This window comes from Ambystoma mexicanum, chromosome 7p (genome assembly GCF_040938575.1).
Source record: "Ambystoma mexicanum isolate Mex_15411 chromosome 7p, UKY_AmexF1_1, whole genome shotgun sequence".
Lineage (NCBI taxonomy): Eukaryota > Metazoa > Chordata > Amphibia > Caudata > Ambystomatidae > Ambystoma > Ambystoma mexicanum.
The window spans coordinates 276,331,754-276,347,372 of record NC_090939.1 but is presented as its reverse complement, the minus strand read 5'-3'; positions in this window follow the sequence as shown (position 1 = coordinate 276,347,372).

The window sequence follows — 15,619 nt, the reverse complement described above, 5'->3', positions numbered from 1 at the left end:
GCTACCTTGGAGATGTCAAGCCCTGCAGAGGTGAGACCCCCCTTGCCCAATGTGTAAACGATCTGACGCAAGAAGAATGCGAAGAACAAGAAACACAGCGACAACTTCAGACACAATCAAGAACTAGAGCTAAACAAGAGCAGATTTAAATGCTAGATTAGGCACACTGTCTTTTCCTCACAATCAGTGACTACTACAAATGCATGGACTGATTTTCGATGATTAATTTCATATGTGCACAAACATTAAAAAGCACTTTTGTGAACTCATAGTAGCTTTAGAGCAGATGGTACTATCGAAGGTCTTCATTTATGCTTGTGTTCTTTATGTTACACACACATATCCAATATTAACGAGATGTAGTATGCTCATTTGCTTGGTGACCCAAAAGTACAGTTCCTTTTTGAGCAATTGTTTATTACTGCACTATCATGATATTATTACAGCGAATAATGATACTGAACATAAAGGGTTTTGGTAAGTGGTGGAGTTGACTTTGCGGAAAGAGCCAGAAACACACACCTCTACAAAACATGGAGAATACGGCCAAAGCAATTGTGTTGATATGTTCTGCATTCTGCTGTCTCTACCTCTTCACCCTCTTTGCATTACAAAATGTTGCATTGTCTCACACACACTCAGAAGTATATGTTAACACAACCCCTATTGCTGCTATCACTAAAGCCATATCTGGGCAAAGAACCAGCACTGCCCAAGAGGTAGAAAGACTCATGTGGAGCGCTGACATATGATATGATATGGCATTTGTAACGCGCCTATACACAAGTGTTTCAAGGCGCGACAAGGCAGGGAGGGGGGAACAAGGGGAGACAGACAGCGATCCTACTGGGCCAGGTGTCATTCAGATCGCGCAAGTGCATGGGTAGGGGGGACGGGAAAAGTGCAAGGGGGAAAGGGAGAGGGGAAAGTGCAGTACAGGGTTAGTAATGAACAAGATAAATAATAAGGGCCAGCTGGTGGCAAGTGCAAGATAAGTGCAGACAAGTGCTGGGAAGGGGGGCTGTAGGGATACAGAGACAGTCCCACAGTGCAGGGGCTGCCAGGAAGGCAGTGCAGGGGAGAGTGGCTGGGCCAAGGACCGAGATTGGTGAGTGGCCCAGTTGCTGATTCAGTACAGTTTCAGTGATTTAGCAGGGGAGAGGGAGAGAGAAAGCAGAAGCAAAGAGGAAGGTTTTGAGGTGCTTCCGGAACCGGAGATGGTTCTCCTCAAGTTTAGGGGAGGCAGGAAGGCTGTTCCAGAGGGAGGCCCCTGCTGCGGAGAGATCTCCCCCCAACTCGTTGCTTGGAGAAGAGGCTGACCCTGAGGGAGTTGGAGGCGGAAGAGCGAAGTGCTCGAGAAGGAAGATATTTTGGAAGGGAGAGTTGAAGGTAATTTGACCCCAGGCCCCAGAAGGCCTTGTGGACAATGCAGAGGGTTTTGAACTTAATCCTCGCAGCCACAGGGAGCCAGTGTAGCGATTTCAGTCCTGGAGAGATACGATCCCTGGGCTTGAGGCCAAGGACAAGTCTCGCAGTCCTGTTCTGGATGAGTTGCAGAAGGCGGAGGGTAGAGGCAGGCAGATTTAGATAGAGGCTGTTACAGTAGTCCAGCTTCGAGAGAACCAGGGCTCTGGAGACAGTGAGCTTCTGGGGGAAGGAGAGGAAAGGAAGGATACCTCTGAGGAGGTGCAGCTGGTAGTGTGACTGCTTAGAAACGTCAGAAATGTGAGGAGAGAAGGAGAGTGTGGAGTCGAAGATGACCCTGAGGTTTTTTGCCTTGCAGGTAGGAGCAGGAAGGGGGCCAAGAGACCAATAGAGGGCCAATAGACTTTGAACATGTTAATGCATATTTAGCTGATTTGGCCCATGTGTCTGACAACGTGTGGTATCAGCATATGATCAAGGTGGGGAGAGAAACAATGAAGGAGAGCTGCTATGTGTGCTCTCTCATCCCCTATGCCATGAATGCTTCTAGAACATTCACAGCTACAGAAATTGCAACAGCCAGGGCATAATGACTTATGCGCCGAGCGCTCTGCACAACAACAGGCCGATTTCAAGGGAAATGGGCCATACTGAGATGGATGTCCCAGAAGACGTGAAGATAGCTACCTCAAGACTCAAGAAATGATAGATGACTATTGGAGTACAGAAAAGACAATAGAATACATTCCAGATGGCCCAAACAAAGGAGAAGCCCGAATAGTGACACAAAAGGAATTTCAATGCCCAAAGACAGGGTGTAAGGAGATACGAGGGATGCCAGGATGCTGAGAGAGACCTCAGCTGCTGGTATATGGACAAATATTCACAGGAGAAGGATGGAAGGAAGGGATGGTAGGGTGCAAAGCACATGCACTCTTGATGGTTCCAGTAGAAGTGGTGCATAAGGAAAATGATGATTGCCTCAAGGAATGGGCAGCAAGTGCCAAGCTGCTCATATGGGTAGAGAATGAAGCAGGTCCATGCCAATCATACCACTCGAGAATGCTTGCCTGTGTTTTCAGAATAACGGTCCAGTGAATGTTGGAGAGAACAAAGAATGCCAACGAATATCAAAGATACAAAGCATGAAAGTCGGTACCGCAGTGCTAATGGATCACTACTGGGCCTGTGGGTCAATGACATACATGCAACTACCACCAAATTGAGGAGGAATATGCTCTCTAGTAAAACTAAACACACAAGCATTGGTAGCGACTCAAAATGACATACAAGTAGATGGGTTCGCCAAAATGAACACAGACCAAAGGAAGAAGAGATCTGTCGAGCTCACAAGAGTAAAGAGAGGACGCTGTGTGTCTACAAAGATGAACGATGCGTTGGACACAATACCACCAGAGCACAGACTGTTCAGCAGAACTGAAATATTTTTTGTGTCAGTCGTTCCAGGAGTTCAGGCCAACGTGAATGCCAAATGTCTCCAGATCACCCGATGGGAACTGTTTCAGACAATAAACTTGACCGTCAAAGGGTTCAATGCTATCAAAGAAGAGTTGAGAGCTGTCAGACAGATGACCCTACAGAACAGGTATGTTCTGGATCTACTCACAGCCAAGGAAGGAGGTGTGTGCACCAAGATCGACCATCTTGCAGCACATATGTGTCCTATCACGATGGAGAGAATGGGACACTCACAGAGGAAATTATGCAATTATTCGCCCTGCATGCCAAAATGGAGGCAGTGACAAACCCAGTAGGAGAAGATGAAGACTGGCTGACGTACATCTTTTCCTGGATACCATCATGGATGGCTAGCGGATTGAAGGTACTCATAGCTGCCTTAGTGCTAGTATTATTTGCCTTCTGCGTTGTTAGAGTAGCTATAGCAAAGTGCAAGAAGACCACCGAAAAGACAATAGGGATGAAAATACTGCTGGACATAGAAACAAAAACAGAGCCGCAGACTTTCAACTTCTGTTCCCTCCCGGAACAAGGTTCTCATTTGCCGCAGAGCCACGCAACTATTGGTGAAGATGGGTATGGTGCAAGCCTGATGATGAATGCTGCTATTTGACCTGGAGTTTAGACAAACAACTGAAGTATGACTGTCACTTGGGAGGAGTGGCGAAAGTATGGATCCCAAAGTCACACATGAACAGGGAGAACTGTCAAGGAAGTGTGGTCAATTGAATGACCACAGGAGGGATTGAAGAGAGAGACCTAATCGTGGCCCTCGTTTCACCTATGCCACTCTCATTTCAGTGGCAGAGAAATGAGAGGTGTACATCGTTCCTGGTTCCCTTCTTCTTATTGTCGATATATCGCAGGTACTGAGAAACACTATTTGCTCAGACAACTGTTCAGACCCTAACCCGATGATGGTGTTGAAAAGCTACAGAAGCAATCAATGAAGCAAGTCAATTGACTGTAACCTTGAAGATAGCCGATGAGGTCATAACTGGCACCATAAAATAGATATGCTAAACATGAAGCACATAGGCATCCCTGCATGAAGTTCCGCAAACACTTAGATTCATTGCTGGTAGACATGAAGAACATGCTTATGACCCACATAGATAGAGGAATGACACACTTGCGCTGTGTAGAAACCGCAAGTCGCACAAGAATACACATTAACTGCTTGCTGATGCTTAAACGCAACTAACATGGGTGGCCATGTAAATCAAGATGGAAGCCACGAGTACATTGGAGTGAATGGAAGGAGCAGAAAGGACTCGAGCATACAGAGAAAAGCTGACAGGCTGATCCCGCTGAAACACGCAGACCGAGCTTCCAGTGCAGCCACTGTGCACAGCCTTGACAAGTACACCCAGAGAGGGAAAGGTTCAAAGTTATCAGAAGAGATAGGACACCTGCAAGGAATACAAGCTGAAAATCCTTATAATTGCAAGCAACAGAAATCAATGATATGGTCCCTACACACTTGATCTGAACCTGCAAGACAGAGCCTATTAATTCGAGCCAGACTAAGGTGGCTGTTCCCATCCAACCGAAGGCAGGATGCTACAACGATAACACCAGGTTCAAAGCCGAATGTTCTGTCTCAAGGCCTAGGAGATCGAAGATGATAACTTGTTGAGAACATGCAGCGCCTTTGGGGCCATTCTCACCACCTTGAATAGTTGCACTTGGCCTGGTAACTTTTAAAATCTTCAAGGCTGAGAAGACCCTATTTGCCCAATCACTGCACACTAACTTGTCATGTTTGTAGTTGCAACATTTACAGGTGGTCGCAGGAGAAACCACAGATGTGTTATAGCCAATTATTGCGCTGAGCCCCGATATTGTGTACAGGAGTGTTATAAATGCCATATCATATCATATAATGTGTTCACAGTCTACCTTACTAATCAATCCCAATTCCCATTAGGTTTTATGGGTGTATTTTTATTTTGTGACATCTTGCATCAACAAAGCAGGACGACAGGCTCAAGATCAAGAAGCAAGTGTGGAGAATGCTGTATTGTTCATATCTCAATCCCTGTTGTTGAATTTTGAATAAACACAGTAAAACTTTGTCCTATGGCTGGATCTTCCGTTTTTTGGTGCAGGGGATTTCCTCAGCCCAATTCCTCTTGCATGTAAGCGGGGTGATTGATAATAATTCCCCTGCCTGACTTCAAGCCCCCCACTATCTATTCTGACATCCTGAAAAAAACAAAGCACATAGCCTTCAAAGGAAAGGGAAATCTAAAGAAACATTGGCCCTCATTACAAGTCAGGCGTTAAGGGTTTAACGGCGCCGTCAGCGCCGTTACCCCTTAACGCCTGATTCACACTTTAACGCCTGCTTTTTGCAGGCGTTAAAGTCCAAGGCGCTAAGCGACCTTGGTGCTAATTAGGGCACCGTAATTTACGGTGCCGTAATTAGCGCCTTCCCCATCCCCATTATGCCCTATGGGGCAAAAATGGGAATGGGGAAGGGCAAATGGTGAATGGGGAATTACCGCCCCACTCACCTTGGAATGGGGCGGTAATTCCGCCATCCACCATGGCGGAATCCGGCATGGACCATGGTGCTAATAGCACCATGGTCCACCGCCTGACTTATTGGCCCTCATTACGACCCTGGCGGATTTTTTCCGCCATCGACGGACTTTCCGGCCATGGCGCAAAGTCCCTTTACGCCATGGCGGATGGCGGACTTACCGCCCCATTCCGAGGTCGGCGGGGCGGTAAGTCCCCATTGACCCATTTACCCTTCCCCATTCCCATTTCGGCCCCATAGGGCTCAATGGGAGTGGGGAAGGAGTTAATTACGCCACCGTAAAATACGGTGGCGTAATTAACACCAAGGTCCCAGAGCGCCATGGATTTTTCCGCCCGCAAAAAGCGGGCGGAAAAATGACCATGGCGCTCCAGAAACTCGTAGTTGGCGGTAAGGGGTCCGCGCAGCTAACGCTGGCGCAGACCCCTTAGCGCCAGGGTCGTAATGAGGGCCATTGTCATAGAGACCAAAGAGGTAGCAGACCCTCACCACAAACACGTGGGAATATATAGGTATTTGAGCGTTATGGCCTAGTGGTTTCCATGCACAGCACAGTAGTGCGCCATTCTGGTAGTGCTCCAGTTATGGCGCTCTCTGAGCACGGTTTATGTGCACAGCGGCACTGTAGTGATTACAGCAGCAGAGCTGAGGCCTAATACTGGACTCGCCCTTCGAAATGGTGTATGCCGGGTTTGCAGTAGTGGCTATTTGACTGGCAATGGCATGGTTTCCGATGCCCATCCGTTTGTTGACTTTAGGAAGGCGCCGTCAATAGGTTCTGTTCAATCACAAGTGTCACAGGCTCTAATCGTGGCCTGGTTGATCCAGAGCTTGATCCTACTGCGACAGGTTACGTTACCTAACAAATATACATTCAATGAATGCAATCAGTTCTCATAGCACCGTTCTGCAAATGGAATCTCGAAAAGGGCTCCATAGCTGAACTTCACAACGTGATTTTATTGAATCTTTCTCCGGAAGCACATTGTTTTTTTCGTTGCATGGATGTCCTCAAGGAAGGACAATTGTAGATTAAGAAGAATGGATCTCTTTTTAACTGCAGCGCCTACCGGAGATTAATAGGAATTAATGTGATGAGTGCAGGGAGTGTCCACATTCTGATTGTTTTAATTTGTTACTATGACGTTTTGAGGCATTTTGTACGCATGTCATATTCAGTGCTATATTTGGGATCTACGTTAAAATATCGGGGAAAAAAACAAACGAGGCTGCTTGAAAACCATTTTTATTTTTATTTTTTTGCACATTTCTTTCGAAAGACCCCCGAGCCCTACCCTTTTATATCCCCCACCTTAATGTATTCCCTAACCCAACTCGCCATCTATTTCGAAAAATGTGGAAAAATATCGGCAAATTCGATGAAAATAAACGGGTGTTCTCATCCTCGTTATTTTCCCATTCGTTTTGCTCAGACGATACCCTGTATTTGGACTGTACCATCATGCATTGCAGGCACCGTCTACAGCTATAACACACACACACACATCTCTCTCTGTTGGCTACACCCTAGTGTTGGTAAATGTCAGGAACGAATTCAGTCTGTGTGTAATTTGTCCCAGAGGGAGCAGATGAAGGGGAATACTAGACAATACTTACTGAAAGGACATAGTGTGCAGTTGCTATTATGATAATTTAATGTGGATTAAGTTGCTAAATATGTGTCTGTGGAGGGGACTTAGAATCAGTGGGTGAGCAGGTTCAACTGAAGTTTCCATTGTGCGCGACATGCCCTCCTCCCGCACCACGTGTTTGGAGCAGAGGGGCGGGGCTGCCTCGCACCATGGAAATGTGTTTTTAAGAGCAGTATTGACTTTCCTGGGAACGCCCAACACAAGTACCCTTACAGTGGCAAACACTGCACTCACTGTGGTGAAGTCGAGGACACATTGGGGGTCATTACGAGCTGGGCGTTAAAGGGTTAATGGCACCGGTAATGGTGCCGGTGCCGTTAACCCCTTACCGCTCTATTACGAGTCTGCTTGCGGATCCCACTAGCAGACCAGGAGCACTATGGGGGCTCGAATGGGAATAGGGATGTACCGGGTCTGGGTTCCTAGAAAGAGGAATTAGCGGGTCCTCCAAGGTTGGAATGGCCTGGTAAGTCCTCATTTGAGGAACCCGGACCCGGTACCCCGGTCAGTAGGTAACCATGCCGCAAATTGTGGCACGGTTACCTCCAATCTCGTAATAACCCCCATTCACTTTTTGCGGTATGAACGAGTCTGCGCTGCTAGACCAGCAGTGGTCCTCGGTTGTTGGAGGGTTTCTAACATACATTGAATTATAATATTTCACATGCTCTTCTATGAATGCCTAGGACTGATTGATTGGCACATGAGTGGACCCTCTTATAGGGAATGTGAGGACAGTAAAGTGGTTTGCTCATCAGTAACGGTTCCGCAAATTCAGGACACACAGAAAAGGTAAAGAGGGATGCTGCCATGTGTTCACCAGAGGTGTAGGCAGAACGTAATGACCTGCGGTGGTCTACAACTCATACCTGGGGTCTACAAGGCAATTGTTACTGTGAGCTCTGATGTGACAAAAACAACAGGTTTCAGTCTGGGGAAAAAAAGGGTCGCGGATGAGGGGCAACCCTCTCTATGCCACTGGTGTTCACCCAAAAACCAAACAACTGGCTAGTATTAGGAGAGGGCTCCATTGAATGATAATGATGTGTTATTTATATATACGTGTATGTGTGCATGTCTAAAATGGGCTTTGCCTCCATTGGAATGAGGTGCTATTAATTTGCCACATCCTTCTTAAATATATAGTTCTTGGCGAGGAGATGAGAGCAGAGGTGGGCAACAAGTTAATTCTTACAGTATCAATACCAGCATTTATTAACACACACAGCATCAGTAAAATATTTATCATGCTAAAAGATTGGAATATGTTGTGGGAACAGGCATCATGAAGTATATTTACAGTGACAGCACTCGCATATATTCTGGACAATGCAACATGAAAATACATAGGAATATGCTCCCTTTTACTGTTGGTGACCTGGCACCTATTGTATTGTCCCTTGTATTGCCCTACCGAACCGATTGTAAATTCTGTTATTTAAAATAATTGTCATGAGTGTATCCACTGAATTCATGTTCAAACAAACCAGAGGCTGCAGAGGGCACTGTAACTACAGAATAAAGGCCTATCAGGCCAATGATACCCGGCAGAGGAATAGGTCAAGAAGCCCAGTAAGAGCATGTGGATCTTCTCCAAGACCAACACACTTGCTATATCGCAAGCATGAAGAGAGAGAACTTCACTCGTCAACCACTGATGACGATAATGATAATAGGGAAACATACATTACTACCCACTCTCCGCAAACAGATGACTCGGAGGACTCAGATACTGGACTAGACCGAGTACCCGAGGAACCCACTCAACAGTCTCTAACAGATGAATTAGGTGCTTTGCACACTACCGTACAAACAGCATGCACAGAATTTGGTATGATTCCCTCAAAACAAAATAAGGATTTTTTCCTTTTTGATTTAATGCATACGCGGAGAAAATCAGTGATGTCCACTCCCAATTCAGACCAGGTATGGGAGAAAGGACTGCTGATTATGAAAAGGCCATTCTCGAAACCGGCATTAAAAGGCTGCCTATAAAATAAACTCAACAACAGATGTGTCCCTGTAATGCCTGACATCACAGCCGAGCCACGAGCCAGTGGTCTTGGCGGCAGTAGGGAGAAAGCACACAATCGAAAATGTCCCAAATCATCAAAGGAACAAGGGAATATATTACAGGTTCTTCGTGGTCCGAATACCAGACAAATCCTGGAGACCGATTCTAGACCTAAGAGCTCTAAACAAATACATCAAAAAGCAAACATTCAAAATGATCACCTTAACGGATGTGATAAAAGCAGTAACGGAAGACTACTTCCTAGCATCGTTGGACCTCAAGGATGTGTATTTCTACATACCCATTCAGAAGGTACACAGGAAGTTCCTAAGGTTTGTGGTAGGAACCAGACATTATCAATTCAAGGTCCTACAGTTCGAATGGTGCTCAGCCCCCAGGACCTTTACCAAATGCCTAGCCCCAGTAGCCACATCTCTAACAAAGGGAGGGTGCCACATATATCCCTACCTCGATGACTGGTTGATACGGGCACCTTCATATGCAGAAATTAAGCACACCGTACAACACGTATCGAGCACCCTCTCATGCCTCGGTTTTGCTATAAACTCAGACAAGTCTTGCTTCAGGCCACTGAACACTTCAGTGTTTCTAGGGGCTCAATTCAACACCACCAAGGGGTGGGCTCGACCATCCCAAGAAAGGACAGAAACAATACCCTGTCTCATAACAAAATACTGCCTGGGCACCAAAGTATTAGTCAGGACATGCATGCAGCTACTCGGGGCCATGTCCTCATGTATACCATTAGTCGAGCATTGCAGGTTACAGATGAGGCCACTACAGGAATTTCTGGCAGACCAATGGTCTCATATGACTGGACCCTGGAGTGACAAATTAACAGTAATGCCCGGACTGGCAGAAAAGTTGCTATGGTGGGCAACGCCTCTCCACATCATAAGAGGGATGCCATTCACGGAGCTCCCCTTCCAAGAAACATTAGTCACAGACGCATCATTGACAGGATCGGGTGAACACACCAATCACCTCTCATTCGAGGGGCACTGGAGTGCCTTACAGACCAAACTCCATATCAAAGTCCTAGAACTAAAAGCGGTGTTATGGGCGCTCTGCTTATTCCAACCAATACTCAAAAACAGAGTGTTGACAGACAACACAACCACCATATATTACATGCAAAAGCAAGTAGGAACGAGGTCCAGAACACTGTCAATGGAAGCTATGGGTGTAGGACATGGGGGGCATAGAGGGAAGAAATCCCCCCCACAATTTTAAGTGGGGGGATGTAATGTCACCCCCAGAATATGTGTTTGGTGTGTCGTTTTTGAAGTGGGGGGAGGAGCTGCTTACTATGTAAGCTGCCCTCTCCCCCCTGGCCCATAAAGCATGGGGGCAATACCCTGGGGCAGATGGGTGATCATCTGCCCCCAGGGAAGGGGGCAAACAAAAAAACATTTTTAAACCATAGTTTTGGGTGGGGTGGATGTGGGTGGGACCACTATTCACCAGGGATTTTTGCAATGGGGGTGACCCTTCCCCCCCCACCCTAGGCTACAACTCCTTTATTTGGCAGGAGTCCACATACAGGTGATCTGCCTCTTAACGAGCTGGCATCCTAGCTGTGGCCCACTGGAAGTCATTGTTATTTCCTCTCTCTTACCATGAGCTCATGCAACATACAAAGACATGTTCTTTGCTGCTGCCTCCTTTAATTTTCGTCTGTTTTCTTTTCTTCTTTTCTCTTGTTTTATACAGTGATATTTGTAATTTAATACGTACTGCTTTTAATTCTAATTTTGTGAAAAGTCGAGTTCTTTGAATGAAACACAACAAATAAATAAAGCAAAGTCCCCGAGATGTCCCCTGTTCCCCCCAAGATTTTATGTGTCTCCTACGCCCCTGATGGAAGCATAACAGTTATGAAACTGGGCAATCAAAAACAGCATGCAACTCCAAGCATTTCATCTAACGGGGAAGAAGAATGAGGCTGCAGGCCAGATCAGCAGAGCTGGCAATCAGTCACACGAGTGGCAACTGGTGGACAGAAAACTGAAAGAGATCTTCGCAAAGTGGGGAACACCCCTCTTCGACCCGTTCAACACATGGCAGAACAAGAAATGTCCCCAGTTCGCCAGCAGATAACCACACCACCAATTGCTGGGAGAAACGTTTGCAATATCGTTGGAAGGAATGTTTGCATATGCATTTAACCCCATTCTGGTGATACGCAAAGTCCTACAGATGATCAGAAATGTACAAATGCACAATCATTCTAATAGCATCAGCGTGGGCGAGGTAATCCTGGTTCTCCAACCTCCTTCATCTGTCTCTGGACCGTCCAATTCCTCTTGGTCAGGATCCCGAATGTGCTGTAAATTTGCAACCAACAGGTTGCACAGCACAACCTGGGCTCTTTCAACTTAAAAGCCTGGCTTCTGACTTCCGTGAATTTGGCCAAATTCCACTCTCGCAAGAATGCAGAAACATTCTAAAATCAGCAAGAGCAGAATCCACAAACAAATCCTGTAAATACAGGTGGGTTTGTAGAGGAGGTCGAAAATAAAGCCTACACTCCAATCGCCCATTTTGAAGTACCAGGAACGTTCACACCAAAATATGTGACGTATGATGAGCAAATAAACCAGCAGAGAGCCGCAGTGGGGCTCTGCCCAGTACCTATCAGAAGAGCAACGCCTATTGAAGTATCAATACCCAGAAAACCAGGGACAGTAAGGTATCCATTAAGAAAACCCTACCAGCAAATGAGACGAAATGAAGATTGCCTAAGTACAGTCCCGGAAGAAACCAAAAAGGTCTTAATGGAAGACGAATGGTGACGTCACAAGGACCCGGACAGACTCACAGATAGAAGAAATGATGACCTGAGAATGACACAAAGAGGTGAAACACCATGAGAAAAGAGATTGTGAACCTAAAGTGAAAGAATGCTATCAAACATACAAGAGAGTTAAGCTGTAAGCAAAATTAATACAGCCGAACAGTTTACACCTGTACATATGCTTGGAACTGCAAGAAAGCTAAGAAAACAGTACGGCTTGCTATGCTAAGTAGAAGAATAGTGCGGCAAGCGCCATTATACATACATCTACCTCAAACTAAGTAAATTAGTATAAGTGTAATTCCACTTTGCAAACGAAGCAGAATCAACTCAGGTTACTAAAGGCCGAATGAGCAGAGATTCATATTCTAGCAAAACGAGAAGAGACGGCTGAATCGAAACTCAGCAGATGCAACTTGTGCCAGGAGAGCCATGGTCATACCACTAGAAGGAACGTTCTGGCAGGAGTTCTATGCTCAAAGAAATAGGAGTAGATTTCCCAATCATCAACCAACCTCTTCGGGTTCAGACAATACCAGTGAAGGCAATATAGGTGACCCCATACCAGGCAAAAAAGTACCGGCACGTCAACCACCAGACCCCACCCAGACAACAGAAGCTGGAGGATCGGCACCTAATTCCTCAGGAACCTCAACAGCCCCCCCCTTTTTCGAAAAAAGACCCGACGTGGGCACAAGATCAAAAAAGAAAAACAAATGATGAAATCAATTGTTTTAAATATCTCTAGCAAAACCCTAACTGATAATCAATTGGACATTCTTAACAAAGGTCTTTCCTTTGTTCCAACTTCCAACTCTACATTATTCAATGAAAAAGTGAATCTCCACTTATTATTGTGCACAATTAAGCTTAGACTGTTCTTTTCATCACAAACAGAGGAGTCAGAGTGGGAAGATTTGGATGACCAGTTAGAGATGAGACCTAAAAGTTCCTTTGACCCTCCAATTGATAACCCTGTTATAAACATGTTTAAACTTAAGGTTGAGAATGATTTGAAGAAGATTAACTTTCACTCAAGAGCTCCATTTAACTTGAAAGACTTTCAACTAAAGGAATTAGAATTACTGGCTAAAGATCTAGAATTGACCATCAAACCAGCAGACAAGGGTAGTGCATTGGTAGTAATGGATTCCACCTTCTACCACTCCCAGTGTAGATCTATGCTGGATGACAGCACCACGTACCTAAAGTTAGATAGGGACCCCGCCCCTCAAATCAGGGAGACAATTGAAGACTGTGTTAAAAAGCCTTTGATAATGACTGGATTAACGTGAAGACTAGATCTTTTCTGTTGAAGAAATATCCGATAATGCCTGTCCTATATGGGCTTCCCAAAATTCACAAGGACAAATATGATCCCCCATTGAGGCCCATTGTTGCTGGCACGGAAAGCATTCTAGATCCTTTATCTAAATATGTAGACAGGATTTTACAACCATTGGTACAATCAATACCGCCATACCTGAGAGATACCACAGACTTTCTCTTGAATGTTAAATAATTTACTTGCCTGTCATCAGGCTTTATCCTTTTTTCAATGGATGTATGTAGTCTATACACCTCTATCCCACCTCAGGAGGGGATAGAGGCTGTAGAGTGGCTGTTACTACAAACCAATAATGTGAAATGTGATCCACAGCTTGTCGTTGAATTCATTACCATAATTTTACACAACAGTTTTTTCAGATATCAACAGGAGTACTATGCACAAATATCTGGTACATCGATGGGGTCAACAATGGCCCCAGCCTATGCGAACATTTATATGTATTGGTTTGAGAAATTGCATGTGCTGGATACAACAGAATGGTCATCTAAGATCATAATGTGGAAAAGATACATAGATGACATTTTTGGGGTATGGTGTGGCTCCAAAAAAGAATTGAAAGTTACCTCAATACTGTTCATACACCGATTAAATTTGCCCTAGAAATGGGGGAACCTACACTTCACTTCCTAGACGTACAGTTAGAGATTTTTGATAAACAAATTAGAAAATCCCTGTATCACAAGCCCACTGATATGAATAGTTTATTACATTATACAAGCTTTCACCCCAAGTCAATGATGGCTAGTTTACCAAATAGCCAAATCCTACGTTTGAAGAGAATCATTACTGATAATGAAGTTTTACAGGATGAGTGTACTACATTGTCTAAAAAGTTTACTTCAAGAGGGTACCCCAAAGAAATAGTTGAAGAAGCACATGCTAAGTCACTCCCCATTATGAGAGAACAACTATTGATCCCTAAACCTAAAAAAGAAAATGCTCCTATACTTCACATTTCTAAATATTCCAGACAGTCACTCCACATTAAAAGAATTGTTCAAAAACATTGGTCCATCCTACATCATGACCCCACTTTACTTGAATTGTTTCCACGACAACCAATGATGGTATACAAAAGAGGTACTAACATTAGAGATAAGGTGGTAAAGGCAGAACGTGGAGCTAGAGAAACTCAATCAACATTAGCAACCAAGAAAAAGGGTACATTTCCCTGTTTAACTTGCAGCCACTGCAATAATGTGGCAAAGGGTGATTACATTACCCACCCCCACACTGGGAAAAAAAATTAAATTGAGAAACTTTGCAACCTGCCGATCAATTGGGGTCATTTATATCATTAAGTGCCCATGTGGCCTGATGTATATTGGACAGACTGCAAGGTCTGCCAGAGAGAGGTGGACGGAACATAAATCAAACATTCGATGCAACAATGAGAAATCCCCTGTTGCAAGACATTTTACAGCAGCACGTCACACAATAGCTCAGATTAGATTTGCTATATTGGAAGTGGTTAGGAGACCACCCAGGGGAGGTGACTACATGAGGACCCTTGCAAAAAGGGAGATGTTTTGGATAGATGCCTTGGACACTATTTCACCAAAAGGACTTAATGAGGAGTTCTCCCTTAATTGTTTTGTATGAATATGAACTTTTGATCACGTTAGGTACTTGGATTTTTCTTTGTTTATCATTTCTGGATATTGTTTATTTTTTAGTTTATTCAATATTTATTTTTCTAGAGTACTCCTTCAGTACTCTATTTTTCATTAGGTATCCCCTATTTTCTTTTCTTTTTTTGCCACTGGTCTCTTACGTTTTAACACTTAATTGTTTCTATTTTTCTTTTATTTAGTCTAAACGCTCGATGGGCACTTTATTTCTCATTATTCTTTATTCATCTATTATAGCGTATCCTGACCTCTTTTTATGATTTACATCTTTATTTGTATTTACTCATTTTTGATTTTGCTCTATTATTCTTACCTTTTCTACCATCCAGTTTGATGGGTGAATCTTTACTTGGTTCAGCCTGCGCCTATGGGGGCTTGTTTCCCTGCGCTTTGCTTTTTATATACCTATCATCTTAAGACACGTTATATGCCGACTCTAGTTTAGATCAGCTGCTGGATGCAGCCACAGTTCGTGAGCACGGGACTTTTTTAGAAGGCTATTAGTTGATTATTGTATTTATTTGCCCTTAGCTTTGTTTTATATATATTTACCATCTGATGACTGAAGCTTGGACCTACTGCCGTATGCGGCTGCAGCACACATGCACGTGACTTTGTCACGTGATGTGTACCATTTACAAGGTGTTTCAAGTTGTTTTTTCTTTAGAATTACACACAGGGGTTGTTCCCCTTTTTGCTTC